The 14,649-nt window shown below is 45.0% G+C and overlaps 1 long non-coding RNA gene across 1 annotated transcript; it reads right to left on the reverse strand.

The window, feature by feature from the left end:
* Nucleotides 1-266: 266 nt before the first annotated feature.
* Nucleotides 267-3,502, reverse strand: LOC131517184 (uncharacterized). Its single transcript, XR_009264447.1, has 3 exons — nt 3,285-3,502; nt 1,754-1,856; nt 267-863 (listed from the first exon to the last, which is right to left on the reverse strand). It is a non-coding gene; the product is annotated as an uncharacterized LOC131517184 (long non-coding RNA).
* Nucleotides 3,503-14,649: the final 11,147 nt, after the last annotated feature.

Consider the following 14,649-nt stretch of genomic DNA (forward strand, 5'->3'; position numbering starts at 1 on the left):
AGACCTACTAAATCAGAAACTTGTGGGGAGGGAGGAGTGAAGGGAAGGAGCCCATGATCTGTATTTTCATTAGCCTTCCACATGGTTCTAACGCACCCTAAAAGATTGAGAACCACTGCTGTAAGCAACAAACTAGAGACAGATCACCACATGCTGTGGTTTCCTTTGTCAACTACCCCCCAACTGCTATGTTTGTTGCAAAGTAGGACAAATTTGATGGACCTAGGCAATGAGACTGTCCAGGCCATTCCCCCAAGAACAAAACGTTAAGATGTGAGAATGTATTTAAATGTCACTTGGAATCATCTAGAACTCACTGCAGCTTCAGAAAGGGAGCAGCGTTATCAAAGTGGTAACATACCAAAATTTGCCAAAGGGAGCATCGACCGCCAAGGGAAAACATGGTCCTCCAGGACAGATGAACCAGGGTGAACAGCCCAGGGGAACCAGCAGCCTCGCAAGTCCTCATAACAAGGCTTCTCAATGGGAATGGGGTGTTAGTCTCCCAGAACTGTCATAACAAATGACTGTAGATTTAATGACCTAAAACAGTGGAAATCTGTTCTTTCACAGTTCTGGAGGACACGAGTCCAAAATCAAGACATCAGCAGTGTTGGTTCCTTCTGGAAGGTCTGAAACAGAATCTGTTCCATCCCTCTCTCCTGGCTTCTGGTGGCCGCTAACAACCCTCAGAGCTCCTCATTGTGTAGACACATTGCTCCAAATCTCTGCAGGCCTTCCCGGTCTCTGTATCCAAAATTTGTCTCCTTTCCGTATAAGGACAATCATTGTATGTAGGGCCAGCCCTCAATGGAGGATGATCTTATCTCGAGATCCTTCACTTAATCACATCTGCAAAGATTCTATTTCCAAATAAGGTCACATTCACAGGTTGCAGGGCAGGGGTGGGAGAGGAGGGGGCTATTAGGACTTAGACCTTTTTTTTTAGAAATTTTTTTTTCAACGTTTTTAATTTATTTTTGGGACAGAGAGAGACAGAGCATGAACGGGGGAGGGGCAGAGACAGAGGGAGACACAGAATCGGAAACAGGCTCCAGGCTCCGAGCCATCAGCCCAGAGCCTGACGCGGGGCTCGAACTCTCGGACCGCGAGATCGTGACCTGGCTGAAGTCGGACGCTAGACCTTTTTTTTTAATATAAGTTTATTTATTTTGAGAGAGAAGGAGAGCACGTGCACACCAGCAAAGGCATGAGTGGGGGAGGGGCAGAGACAGAGAGGGAGAGAGAGAATTCCAAGCAGCCTCCGCGTTGTCAGCACAGAGCCTGACTTGGGGCTTGAACTCATGAACCGTGAGATTGTGACCTGAGCCAAAATCAAGAGTCAGATGCTTAACCGACTGGGCGACCCAGGCGCCCTTGGACCTTATTTTTTTTAGGGCCACAACTCAACCCACTACAGATGGGAAATAAACTTCACTTTCTTACAGCTGCCCTTCAGATGCTGATTCTAAGCAGAGGAATTTCCTGAGGTAACTCAAGACAATCATGAAGGGCCTGGAATACAGCACTAATTACTGTCTTCACAGAGTTCGACAATATACAGAGTGCTTTCATGTGTGCTCACAAAGCCTTGCCACAGAGCAGGGATGTTTTTCTGCTATTGCATAGGAGGAAACTGAGCACAGGGAGGCTGGGTGGCTCGCCAAAGCTCACAGTAGCTGTCAGCTACTGTCAGGAGTCACAATTTCACCCTATTGTCTTCAAGAAAGAGGGGAGCAGGCAGATCTCTTACCTAAGACAGCGGTCTCGTCGAGATTCAGCATTGTGCCAGCCAGTGGATCGCCAGCGATTCTGGTCGCTTTCTCAGCTTCCCATGCCCTTTCTCAACTCCAGTCCTAGAGAGAGAGTCTTGTATATGCTGGGCACTTGACCTCAAGGAGGAACTCAGTAAATGTAGACAGAATGATTTTGTTTGTTCTGGCCCTAGCTCAGCAGGAAATCTGTTTGATATACACAGATTAATATGCACCTATTCCAGGAGTTAATCCAGATGACCCTCAGACATACTTTGATGCATAATGAAAGCATAAACGGTGGGTTCTGACATCAGTCTCCTTACTCTCTTCAACTCAAAAATGGATGAAAGCCTGTAACCCTAATGTGGGTGTCTAATCTATCTCAGGGGCGTGCCTACTCTTCTATGTGGTCTGGTCAGTGATACTATGTTGGCTTACCTTTAGGGTCTTTATTCCTGAGCCCCAAGGTCTCAGGTTTGCTTGCTTACCTTAGCCATGGCTGCTGTTTCCCCTTCTAGGAATTCAGAGACACATGTGGCTTGAATAACCTTGGTCTCCCTGCTCAGGACTCCCGCCTCCCCGGCCTCCGGTGCCAGCTCTCAGCCCTCGGGTTTCCAGCCACCATCATGACTAGCCTACCATCACTTCAGACTCCAAATATCAAAAGTCAATCCTATCGTCCCCTTCTGAATAGTTGCCCCTTTTGAATATTCCCCATCTGCTTAATGGCACCACCTGGAAAACAGACGTCATTGTTCAGCCCTCTTCTCCCCCATCTTCCTCTGAATGCAACCCTTTCCCACAAGATGGGGGTGGGGCACAGAGATGGGTAGATGAGGAGCGGAGCAAACATTTCTGAGCACTCACTACGATGAGACAGACCCCGTGCTGTATGCCAACTCACTGATCTCAATAATCCAGCTTGGTGGGGACAGTATTTGTGTCCTAGTTTTACAGGTGGAAAACAGAGGCTCAGAATGATTCGGGGCCTCGGCCACACAGCTGTAAGGCAGAGAGCAGAACCCAGCCTGTGCCCTCTGCACTCTACTGTGATGTGCTGTCTGATTCATTCTTCCTTTGGTGACTCCCAAATGTGCTGCTTCTCTCCTGCCTCTGCTAGCATTAACCCTAGTCCAGCCTTCACCTCTCCTTCCTGAATCGCTCAACCAGCTTCCCAGTATTCTCTTCTCTGCATGTACTCTTTTCTGCTCCAATTTGCCTGTGTCCAACTGCTTAATATTTCTTTCATATCTCTCATAATGCCTGGCCCAGGACTAGACATGGAGTAGACACTCAGCACATTTTGTTAACAGAATATGGGTGTGGCACAGCAGGAAATTTATTTTCTACCATCTAAGTATGATTTTAGATTAGGCTAGGTGTCACCTGCAGGTGCCTTGAGACAATGTAGTAACTCATACCAGATGTAGAATAGGTTAGTAACGTGGTTGACTTGCTACCACCCTTGGTCATGAAGGATGACAATGGAATTTACCCAGAAGTTCATAGCTAATCTACAATGCTTACCGTGGCTGACAGCTTTTATCTTCTCTGCTGACAAGTCATAGCCAGTCTTGTTTCTCTACCGCTGTACAACTTCAGGTGAGGAGAAAAAGTCCCAAGGCATCATTACCTACATACAGAACCCTCCAGACCAGGTGGGAGTTTGTAGAAGCCACACGTCAAAGGAGTTGCTGGATTCTCAGGAGACTTGGATGAAGACAGTCAAATCACTTCAGCTTAACCTGACCCAGGAATGCACACTTTAAGATGTATATTTCAGAGGGAAAGGTGGATTTTACAGATCTGAATTCCATGTGCTTATCTGATGTAATCAGTAAAGTGTACAAGTTTGAATCACAAATATTCCCTTTACCAACCTAGGTGTAGATCAGAAGAGTTACAGTGTTAGGAGGTCCCAGTGAAATATGGAAAATATCCCATGCAAGTGACCACTTGCCAGTTGCCAGGCATGAAAACCGCACCCAATTTTTCTCCTTTGCCGTGAAACTGTCACCGCCAGGGCTCCAGCAGGCTCTTCCCCTTCCACTCACCAACTCAAAATATCTTCACAAATGCACCCATTCCCTTTAATACATTCATCATCAGCCTTACCTGTTAAACCACACAGCAAAGCTGCATTTCATCTGAGAATCTACTCAGATAACAAGGGTGCCAGACTCAGTGTTTAAAATTCCTTCTCCTGGTGCCTGGGTGGCTCAGTCGGTTAAGCGTCCAATTTCGGCTCAGGTCATGATCTCAAGGTTGGTGAGTTCGAGTCCTGCCTCGGGCTCTGTGCTCAAAGCCTGGAGCCTGCTTTGAATTCTGTGTCCCCCCCCCCCTTTCTGCCCCTCCCCGACATGTGCGCACACGCGCTCTCTTTCTCTCAAAAACAAATATTAAAAAAAATTTTTTAAATAAAACTCCTTCTCATTGAGAGCAAATTGGTGTAAACTCTTTGTAGGATGACTAGGAAATATTGATTAAAAATTTAAATACAAATATCCTCTGACCTAACAGCTCCACTTCCAGGAATTTTCTTCCCAAAATAGCAAAACCGAGGCAAAACAAAAATACACGTGTGTGGAAACATTAATTTCAGCATTGTTTGTGAGAGTATGAGAATAGACACAATTAAAATGTCTCTTTTTTAAAAAAATTTTTAATATTTATTCATTTTTGAGAGACACAGAATGCAAGTGGGGGAGGGGCAGAGAGAGAGGAAGACAGAATCTGAAGCAGGCTCCAGGCTCCGAGGTGTCTTCACAGAGCCCGACGCAAGACCCGAACCCATGAACCATGAGATCATGACCTGAGCTGAAGTCTGATGCTCACCTGACTGAGCCACTCAGGTGCCCAAAAATGTCTTTTAATACAGATGATGGTTAAATAAATTCTGATACATCCAAACAATGCAGCTCTATGACATCATGAGAAAACGAGGTAAATCTTTAGGTGATAATATTGAATATGGAGCGTGCTACAGGATACATTAAGTGAAAAAACACAAAGGGGCAGTGGAGTGGGCACAGTGTGGATAGCATGTGTGTGTATGTCCAGGATGTTTCCTTGCATATAAAAAGGGTATTGGAGCATTTATTCATTTATTTTTTTTTTTTTTAATGTTTATTTATCTTTTGAGAGACAGAGACAGAGCATGAGCTGGGGAGGGGACAGAGAGAGGGGGAGTAACAGACTCTGAAGCAAGCTCCAGGCTCTGAGCTGTCAGCACAGAGCCCAACGCGGGGCTCCAACTCATGAACCATGAGATCATGACCTGAGCCGAAGTCGGCCGCCCAACCAACTGAGCCACCCAGTGCCCCTATTCATTTATTTATTTATTTTTAATTTTTTTTTTTTAACGTTTATTTATTTTTGGGACAGAGAGAGACAGAGCATGCATGAACGGGGGAGGGGCAGAGAGAGAGGGAGACACAGAATCGGAAGCAGGCTCCAGGCTCTGAGCCATCAGCCCAGAGCCTGACGCGGGGCTCGAACTCACGGACCGCGAGATCGTGACCTGAACTGAAGTCGGACGCTTAACCGACTGAGCCACCCAGGTGCCCCTCATTTATTTAAACTAAAGTACCAGCAAGTGCCTCTTCTCCATGTATTTACTTGCTACTGAGTTTACTGTAGATTTCTGAGGACTAACTTGTCCTGAGAAGCAATGATACCATCATCTCCGAATCAAAACAAAAAGGAAAAAAGGGACTAAGAAACTGTTGCCTCTTTATAGCCTCAGGAAAAAATGGAATAGATTTGCTACCACGGCATCCCTATCTTGTTCTCCTCACAGAGACATCCTGCTCCCTTTAAGCTGACATTGGTGGGTCTTGGGGGTGGGTACATGCAAGTATCTTTTACAAAAATCTATAATACTGAGCCTGGTGTGGCTCCTTATGCCATTTGTAGACTGAAGAGCCAGAGCCAGGTCCTGATTTTCATCCAGCAGCACAAAGTCAGGGGTGAATACTGGAGATTATCAAAGATCCCACCTACGTTTCCAGGGAATTTCCAGACCAGCTATGGTAGGGGAAGCTGGATGGCATTAGGGACCATGGGATTCAGCCCCATATACTTGACCTTGGAATAGTAATAACAATGAAAAGTATATGTTCATGAGGAATGAACATCTCAATAGTTCCTAGTCTCTTAGGTTCCATACCTTGCTTCTCTCAAGGTGGCAGAGCAGAGTGGGTAAGACTCTGTAGCCAAATTCCAAGATTCAGTACTGGTGATGCCATTTATTAGCTATTTGATCTTGAATAAGTTACTCTCTGCTCTTAGCTTTCTCATCTGTAAAATGGGGTAATTCTGGCACCTATCTCCTAAGACTATCATGAAGATTACACAAGTAAATAGAAGTGAAACATATACCAAGTACTCAGTCAATGCTACATCCTTAAAAGCTAATCTGCTTCAGAAAACAGTTGTATTTCTGCACAGTAAGCATTAAAAGCTTCAAACCCCTCACTGCCTCTCCCCTCTCCAAGCTCCCCAAGGCCATGAATTAAAATAACAGACATGATCTTTGTCTCCTAAGTTTAACAGAGCAGTTTTTCTTAAGCAATGTTGTCTAGTGCCGTGCAAATTAGTGTATTCATTTTATCTCAAGATCATTTTGGAATTCCATAGTCATTAATTTCAAACCCAGACTTGCCTTTGTACTTAATTATTATTTCTTCTCTCAGGAGTTGAGAACGTAGCACTTTCATTCATCCACAAAAAGTTCAGGTGCTCATGGTGGTGGTCGTGATGTCTGAAAGTATCCAGCGGAAGGCTGGGGGTGGTGGGTTAGCGACTTCCAGCTGCTGCTGCAGAAACGGACACCATCTCAGTGGAGCTTCTAGGCTAAAAGGATGGCAGTTTCCTTACTGTGTAGGCAAGATCTGGGATTCCAGAAAATGAGGTAGCTGTAAGATCCTGAGCAAGCCCTCACCTGTCTGCATCTGAGTTTCATCATCTCTAAAACAGAGGGATTGCATTAAATGCTCTGGTGGTTCTTTCCAGCCCAAGAGACTCCCGGTAGATATATGAATCCTGTCTCAGCTGGGCTTTTTTTTTTTTTTTAAACTACACTGAAGCACTCCCCTCTGATCCCAACATTGCCACCACACACCTGAACACACACACACAACACACACACACACACACACACACACACACACACACACACAGTAAAATAATAACAGCTCCCATTTACTGAGTGCTGAGTGCCAAGTGCTTTATATACGTCATTGCGCTTAATGCCCACGATAAACCTCTGAGGCAGTTATTGATTTTTCAGATACCCAGAGAGGCCAAGGTGAAAGCCAAAGAGGGAGCTGGGATTCCAGGTCCTCCCAGCTCTGTATCATTCTCTGTATCTAGATCAGTGGTACCCTCAGGCCTTCCAAGTCAGCCATGTGTGCGGTGGGGGGTCCTGGAACGGATCCCATGGGACTGCCCTGACATTCAAGGTGTGAAATGGCACCGTCACCCTTGGATTTCTACTTTTCGAGTTTGTTTTGTTTCAGCCATGCTGGTGTTAGGAAGCAGCGTCCGAGGAGTTCTCCGAGAGCCCTCCCAAGAGTCTCCGCGGCAGAAGAGAGATTCTGCACATTTGATTCCAAACCTCTTCCCTTCCTCGCAAAAACTCAGAGCCCTCCACAGCCCTGAGTTCCCCTCCTGTGAGTTCCCAACTTGCGGCAGACCTCTGGGCAAGGCTGACCTAGAGTGCGGAGGGAGAAGACCTCACTTTCCGTGTCTGGCTACAGTGCACAGATTTGAGTCTTTGATTTTACCGCAGCTGCACATTTTCTGAACGTTTATCCTCCTTCCCAGCCTTAAGCATTTCAGTCTACCAGCCAATCCCTCTCTCTCTTTCTCTCTCTCCCTCTCTCTCTCTCTCTCTCACACACACACACACACAGACACACAGACACACACACACACACACACACACACACACACACACACACACTCATATCCTCATTCATTCCCTCTTTGAGGATGTTTCATAGCTGAAAATAAACACATCAAAATTAAGACTGTTGCCTGTGACAAGAAAGCGTATCCGAAAGAATTACAAGCCAGAGTTCTTAAAACCTCAGTCATTAAGGAATGTCTCTGGAACCATCCTCCTCTTTACAGGGTAGAGAGCTGCAATAAATAGAACTCATCAGAGACGGAGACATACTCAGAATAAGACATGCACACATTTATTATGAGCAGCTGCATTCAGCTGAGTTCCTGGAGGGATGTGGGAGAAGTCTGGCATTCATTCACTGCTCTGGAAAAGGCTGATACCAACAGCACCCAAAGGAACAAGTTCCTGGCACCGTGGGTGGCGCCCATCAGGCAGCAGCATCCACACGGGCGGGGCCAGCCTCTCCCTGGGCCTTGGTGCCCTGGGCCTCCTCGCCCCCACCACTCGGCTACCCCGGGTCAGTCACCAACCCTGCATCCTCCTCTCAGGCCTCCAGCTCCTCAGAAGTGGGGTGGACTGTGAGGAAGGGCTTCCTGAGCCGCTCCCCTAAACCCTCTGATGAGACCGTCCAAGGGCCCTTAGATGCGGCCTGCCCGTGGGGTGGGAGAGGGGCAGGGCCCAGCCAGGCAGCCTGTAGCCCTCTCATCAGCCACTCAGGAAGGAAATCCTACCATTTGCCACATGAATACACCACTTCACTTCCCACTGGGCCTTCACTTCTGTGGGGCCTTACCTCTGGATCGCGTTGAGCCACAGAAATAGAGAACACCCAGCTGAATTTGAGTTTCGGATAACAAATAATGTTTCAGTATGAATATGCCCCGAATACTGCACGGGGCAAACTTATGCTAAAACACCTTGTTATTTATCTGAAATTCACATATAACTGCGTGTCCTGTGTTTTATCTGGCAGCCACACCTTCTTTGTAGTCTTCCTCCCTCCAGCCCTTCCCAGGGAGTGTTTATTCTAGAGATGGGCTCTTAAGCAAAGATTTGTTCAGTTCTGGTTCTCTGCGGATTCCTGGTGGAAAGGAAAGGCTTCAGGACACATCTACTGAATAAAATCTCCATGGGTAGGTCCCAGAAATACACATTTTATCAAGTTGTTATTCAGGTGATTCTGATGCACATTTGTATTAGTTATCATAGCTTCTGGGCAAATTACCCTCAAACGCAGAGGCTGAAAACAACCAACATTTATTATCTCAGAGTTTTTATAGGTCAAAAATAGGGAGTGACTGAGCTCTGTGATTCTGGCTCAGGGTCTCTCGTGATGCTGTGATCCAGGTGTTGGTTCAGGCTGTAAACATCTCCAGAGTCCACTGGTGCTAGAGGATCTACTCTTAGGCTCACTGGCATGGCCTTTCGTAGGGCTTCAGGTCTTCTCTGGCTACCAGCTGGAAACTTCAGTTCCTCACCACATGGGTCTCTGGCTTTCCCCAGAGCTAAGGATCTGGGAGGGGGGGAGGAGGACTTCCCCAAGACAAATCCAAATCTCGACTACACTCAGAGGAAGAGAATTACACAAAGTCATGAATACCAAGAGGCAGGAGTCATTGGGGGCCACCTCAGGGGCCGTCTACCACAATGTTCAAGTTTGATGATTACTACAGATCAGTCCTCAACATACTGCAACCGAGATCACATGTTAAAAATGGGAGCAAATGTCTTTCTTCACCTATTTTTTTCCTGTTTCTATCCTTCTTCCACATCCACCCGTTGGATATTTGGGGTAACAATGGAGAAGAAATGGAGAAGAAAAAATAGATTGTCAAAATGACAATCTTAGAATAGCAAAATATTAAATTTTAAAATGCTTGCAAATATTGTTTGAGTAGAAGTAAATTACATGCACATCGCATGCATATATAACTGTCCTCTTAAAAATTTTACCATTCAATGTGGCTTTTGAAGAATATCCTATGAGGACTTCTGGTCTTCTGGTAACATAACAAGTAAGGTGACCAGCTGTCTCAATTGGCCCAGGAGTCTCCCATGTCCTGGAAACCCTTCAGTCCTGGGCAAAATGAGATGGTTGGTCTCCTTGACAAGGAGTCAACAAGGAATCCCATCAGCCACTCTACCCCTCTCTAGAGACTGAGTGGGTCAACCTTGTGCTGAAGTAGAGAGAGCATGGGCTTTAAGTTAGAATGTGTGCCCCAGGGGCACCTGGGTGGCTCAGTGGGTTAAGCATCTGACTCTTGATTTCAGCTCAGGGCATGATCTCACAGTTCATGAGTTCAAGCCCCCCGTCGGGCTCTGTGCTGACTGTGCAGAGGCATTCTCTCTCCCTCTCTCTCTGCCCCTTCCCCACTCTCTCTCAAAATACATAAACAAACAAACAAACAAACAAACAAACAAACAATGTGTGTCCTTAGTTGTGGCCTTACATTATCTCATCTAGAAGATAGGGACCATATGTCTGCTTTAGTGAAGTTTGAATATAATGATGCACATGGGATTGCCTTGTAAACTGAGAGGTGCCATACAGATGATGCTCTTGAGTGCTATTCTGAAAAAAGCCACTCCTAGCATGAAAGGGGAGGACCAAAAAGGTCACCCCTTTACACTGTTGCAACCAAATCTGACATTTTCTCGTTCAACTAGGCTGGCTCTGCTGACTCCCTGAAAAGGTAAACACAGCCCACAAAAGCCACATTACACACCTTAATTTTTGCTTTAATTTGCAATTTAATCCCCCAATTGATTTACTGTCTCCTCTGGAAAACGCTCAGCTACCAAAAAGGACAGTCATGTCTATTGTATCCTCAATGACAAGTTTCCCAGAAAATCCTTGCGAAGCCTTGATAGAAAAGACATGATTCATTTTCACAGCTCTGCTGGTGTGACTCCCGCCTCTCAGGGAGAAAACCTGTCAGCAGTGCTGCTCCTTCCGCCACCCTCCTCCACCTCAACTCCTCAAGGTTTGGGAGATTTTTTTGTTGGTGAGAAAAGCAGTAATCTGCAAATTGTGTTAACATGCTCATCCTCGCTTCTTTTCTTCTGCCTTTACCGCTTCTGGGCAGCCCTGCACATTTACAGGATGCGAAGTCTCTAGTTCAAAATAGTGCCATTTTTGAACGGACTTCCTTCGAGGTGGGCCTGTTAGCAAAAATGGCCTTAATTTACTTTTTGTCCATTATTCTCCTCCCACTCGCCCCTGTACCCTGGCTGTGTGTCCCAGGCACCCAACAAAGATGCTGGATTGAATGTGATGTTACAGAAAGACTACGTGGGTCTCATCTCTTCCCTGCCATAGTGCAGCCATAGGACCCGGAACCTCTCTCAGTCTCAAGAAGAAAAATGGTGTCTTGGCCTTCCTGCATCATGGGGGTGATTAAATATAAGGGTTTTGTTTTTATTAGAGTCCTTCCTCTGGCATGTTTTAGATATCTGGCCAGCTGAGTATTCCTATAGCATTGTTATTTGCATTGTTTACTAGATGACAGTTTCTACCTACTGACCTTAGCAAGCTTACCTAATAATTATAATAATCTTAATACTGCCACACAGCTGTTGCCTTATGATTTCTGTTTTATAGTTTTAACACTTAAAAAGCTGATTTTTGCCCCTTGCATTGTAGGCCAGTTTCCAAGGTGTGTCTTCCCCTGACATTCAAGATGGTGAGATTTTAGTTGGTGCAGACTTTAGCTTTGAGTTTCATACCCTTTCTACATAGATACAGCGTGTTTAAAAAATCTTTTTTTTGAAGTCAGCAGTTCTACCTCAATAATATTGATTTTTAAAAAAATGAGCAATTGCTTAAGCAAACCTTAAGCAAGTACCATAATTAAAGAGAAGATTATAAACACATTTTCCCTCTGGTTCATTAAGTTGCATGTTAGCTTATAGTTAATAAATAATGAAAACATTACAACCATATCAAAAGAAATGATGACAGAAAAAAAAATGTTCACCTACAACCCTACCAGCCTGATACAACACAGTAAATGGTTTCATTCCAGCATTTTTCTTCTGTCCAGAAAAGATGGAGAGCCGGACTCAAGACTCAGACTTCTCCCGCAACCCCTCCTCCCCTTCCCAGGGCATCAGGGGCATAGGGTGAGGTTCAGTGACACGTGTAAGCTCTCAGGAAATTCTTGATGGAGCTGAGCAAAGACATTGTGATGGTTAGTTAGTCTTTTATTTGTCAACTTGGCTAGGCCACAGCGCCCAGATATTTGGTGAAACACCATTCTGGATGTTTCTGTGAAGGAAGATTTTTGGAGATTAAATTGGTGGACTCTGAGTAAAGCAGATTGCCCTCCTTAATATGGGTGGCCTTCGCCAATCAGCTGAAGGCCTAAATAGAACAAAAGACTGGAGAGCCCCAACTGAGTCCCTCACTCAACTTCTCTCAGCCTTGATTTCCTCATCTCAAAAACTGAAAGCACTTCAGAAACATTGCTATATAATGTCTTATGTTATACTTATCATATTTCCTAAATTGATAGCAATAGCTAACATTAGAGGACTTTGTACGTGCCAGGCTCGGAGCCAAGCACACATACTGTTTCATTTGATCCATTCGACAAGTCCATCTGGTGAATAGTAGTATTGTTCCCATTTTATACATGAAGAAACTGAGGTACAGAGAAGCTAATCCACTTGTCTTAGGTCACACAGTTGGGACTTAACCTATCTAGAACTATCAGAACTAGGGAATGTTCTCCCTAATGATTAGCTCTGTGACCATGGGGAGTTATTTCACTGCTTTAAGTTCTTATATTCTTGCACGTACCACGGGATACCATCTATCTCCTAAGCCTGTTGTGAGAATTCAGGGAATCACATTTGGGGTGTGCACTCAGGAAGGGCAATGAGAATTTCCATGTAGACCCCCCACCCTCCACACTGTCAGCCCCTCTGTACAGAGGGCCGTCTAATCGCACGTACGCACAGGGGAAGCAGCCAGATTTGCTGTAGATCAATGACCAATCTGCCACATTTATCAAAATCTTGGTTTAAGAAATATTCTTCCTGCAAAGAATCAATGATTTTGAACAGATTTATGTGAAGACTTTAAAAATGTTAAACGAATATCTTCTTGAATATATTTGAGAAGACTACTATAAAACTCAAGCCTTTTGACAAATTTAAACATTCCTTTAAATACTGAGGAAATATATCTTCTATTTTAAAATATAGTTACAAGATTATTGTGTTAGTTTGCTGGGGCCGCCTTAACAAAGGACCACAGACTGAGTGGCTTATACAACAGAAATGTATATTCTTACAGTTCTGGAGACTAGGAGTCCAAGATCAATGTGTTGGCAGTCTTGGTTTCTTCTGAGGCCTCTGCCCTTGACTTGTAGATGGCCGTCTTCTCCCTGTGTCCTCACATTGTCTTCCTTCTGTGCCTGTGTCCTAATCTCTTCTTGTTCTTTTTTTTTTTTTAAATAAAGTATAGAGACTCTTTTTTAAATTTTTTAAATGTTTTTATTTATTTTTGAGAGAGAGAGAGAGCAAGTGCATGAGCAAGGAGGGGCAGAGAGAGAGGGAGACACAGAATCTGAAGCAGGCTCCAGGCTCTGAGCTGTCAGCACAGAGCCCGATGCAGGGCTTGAACTCATGAACAGTGAGATCATGACCTGAGCCAAAGTTGGATGCTGAACCGACTGAGCCACCCAGGTGCCCCTCTTTTTCTTTTAAAGACACCAGTCCTATGGGGTCAGGGTCTACTTTAATGACCTCATTTAACACCCTATCTCCAAACAGTCACATTCTGAGGTATTGGGCATTAGGACTTTAGCATATGAATTTTGGAGGGGCACTATCCAGCCCATAATAAATACATGTTTATTAACTATAGTCACAATAAAAATACATTCCTATTTGTTGAACATCTTCAGAATCATTGACTATGCATGAAGAATATATTTATATTCACTGACTCTATTTGAGAAAAAATATATGCATGAATATATTCATACAGAGAGTACTCCTTGAAACAAGCTTTGGGAAGTTGGTTATTTTGGTAAATTTGACAAGTTGGCCATATGGTAAATTGATACTTCGTTGAACTGTCTCTCTGAGAATTAACAATTGGGTATATTGATCCAGAGCTGATGTAAAGTCTGTGCGAGCCAAAATCTAATGGGACCTCCTGACCCGCCAAGAATATCACACTATTATCTGAGAGAGAAAAGTACCCAATTCCATGAGCTACTGAAACAACAGCAACACTTAGTTGACAGGTAGAAGGCAAGGGGCATTCTGAGGGAAGAGGGGAGGTTGGGCCTGGGGTACTTGGGAGCCTGGGGAAGGCCAGTTCAGTGGAGTGTTCCCTGGGAGCTTCTGGATCCTGGTACGTGCGGTGAGGGTAGGGGAGGGAGGGAAAGATGATCCTAGGGATAACTCTGTTTCCCAGCTTTGCTTTTCTTTCTCTTCCCTTTTTCCGGATCTCCCCCAATCAGGCCACACGGCCATTTCTGTGTCACAGATGCCACTGCCAACTCACCCCAGCCACGGATCCTTAGCAGCATAAGCTCCTTAATGTCAGGACTCATGTGCCTTTGATTCATTTAGCAGTGAAAACCCAAGGACATTAGTGGTGATCCCCTTTCCCCTCCACATCCATGTCCAAATGTAGCTCCATCCTCTTTCCTTCCTTAGTCTACTGAAAGGGTGACCCTCTTCTTTCCAGAATCAATTCATCTGTCTGTGCTCTGGATCTCATTCCTTCTGTCTGGGATCCTCCGCATCTCACTTCATAGATTAGGTAGCCTCTCCGGACCCCGGTAAACCTCTTTTGTCTTCAGCTACCACCCCTCCCCTTTCACCCTTTCTTATCTGCCTTCTCTCAACCCTAACATTCTCACTCACACCAAACTCTAAAGCTACTACTCTTTTTCCACTCCATTGCCTCACTTTTCACTGACATCTGTTCATGTCTGTGTTCTCTCAGGACCTATTCAACAC

The sequence above is a fragment of the Neofelis nebulosa genome, chromosome 7 (genome assembly GCF_028018385.1).
Source record: "Neofelis nebulosa isolate mNeoNeb1 chromosome 7, mNeoNeb1.pri, whole genome shotgun sequence".
Lineage (NCBI taxonomy): Eukaryota > Metazoa > Chordata > Mammalia > Carnivora > Felidae > Neofelis > Neofelis nebulosa.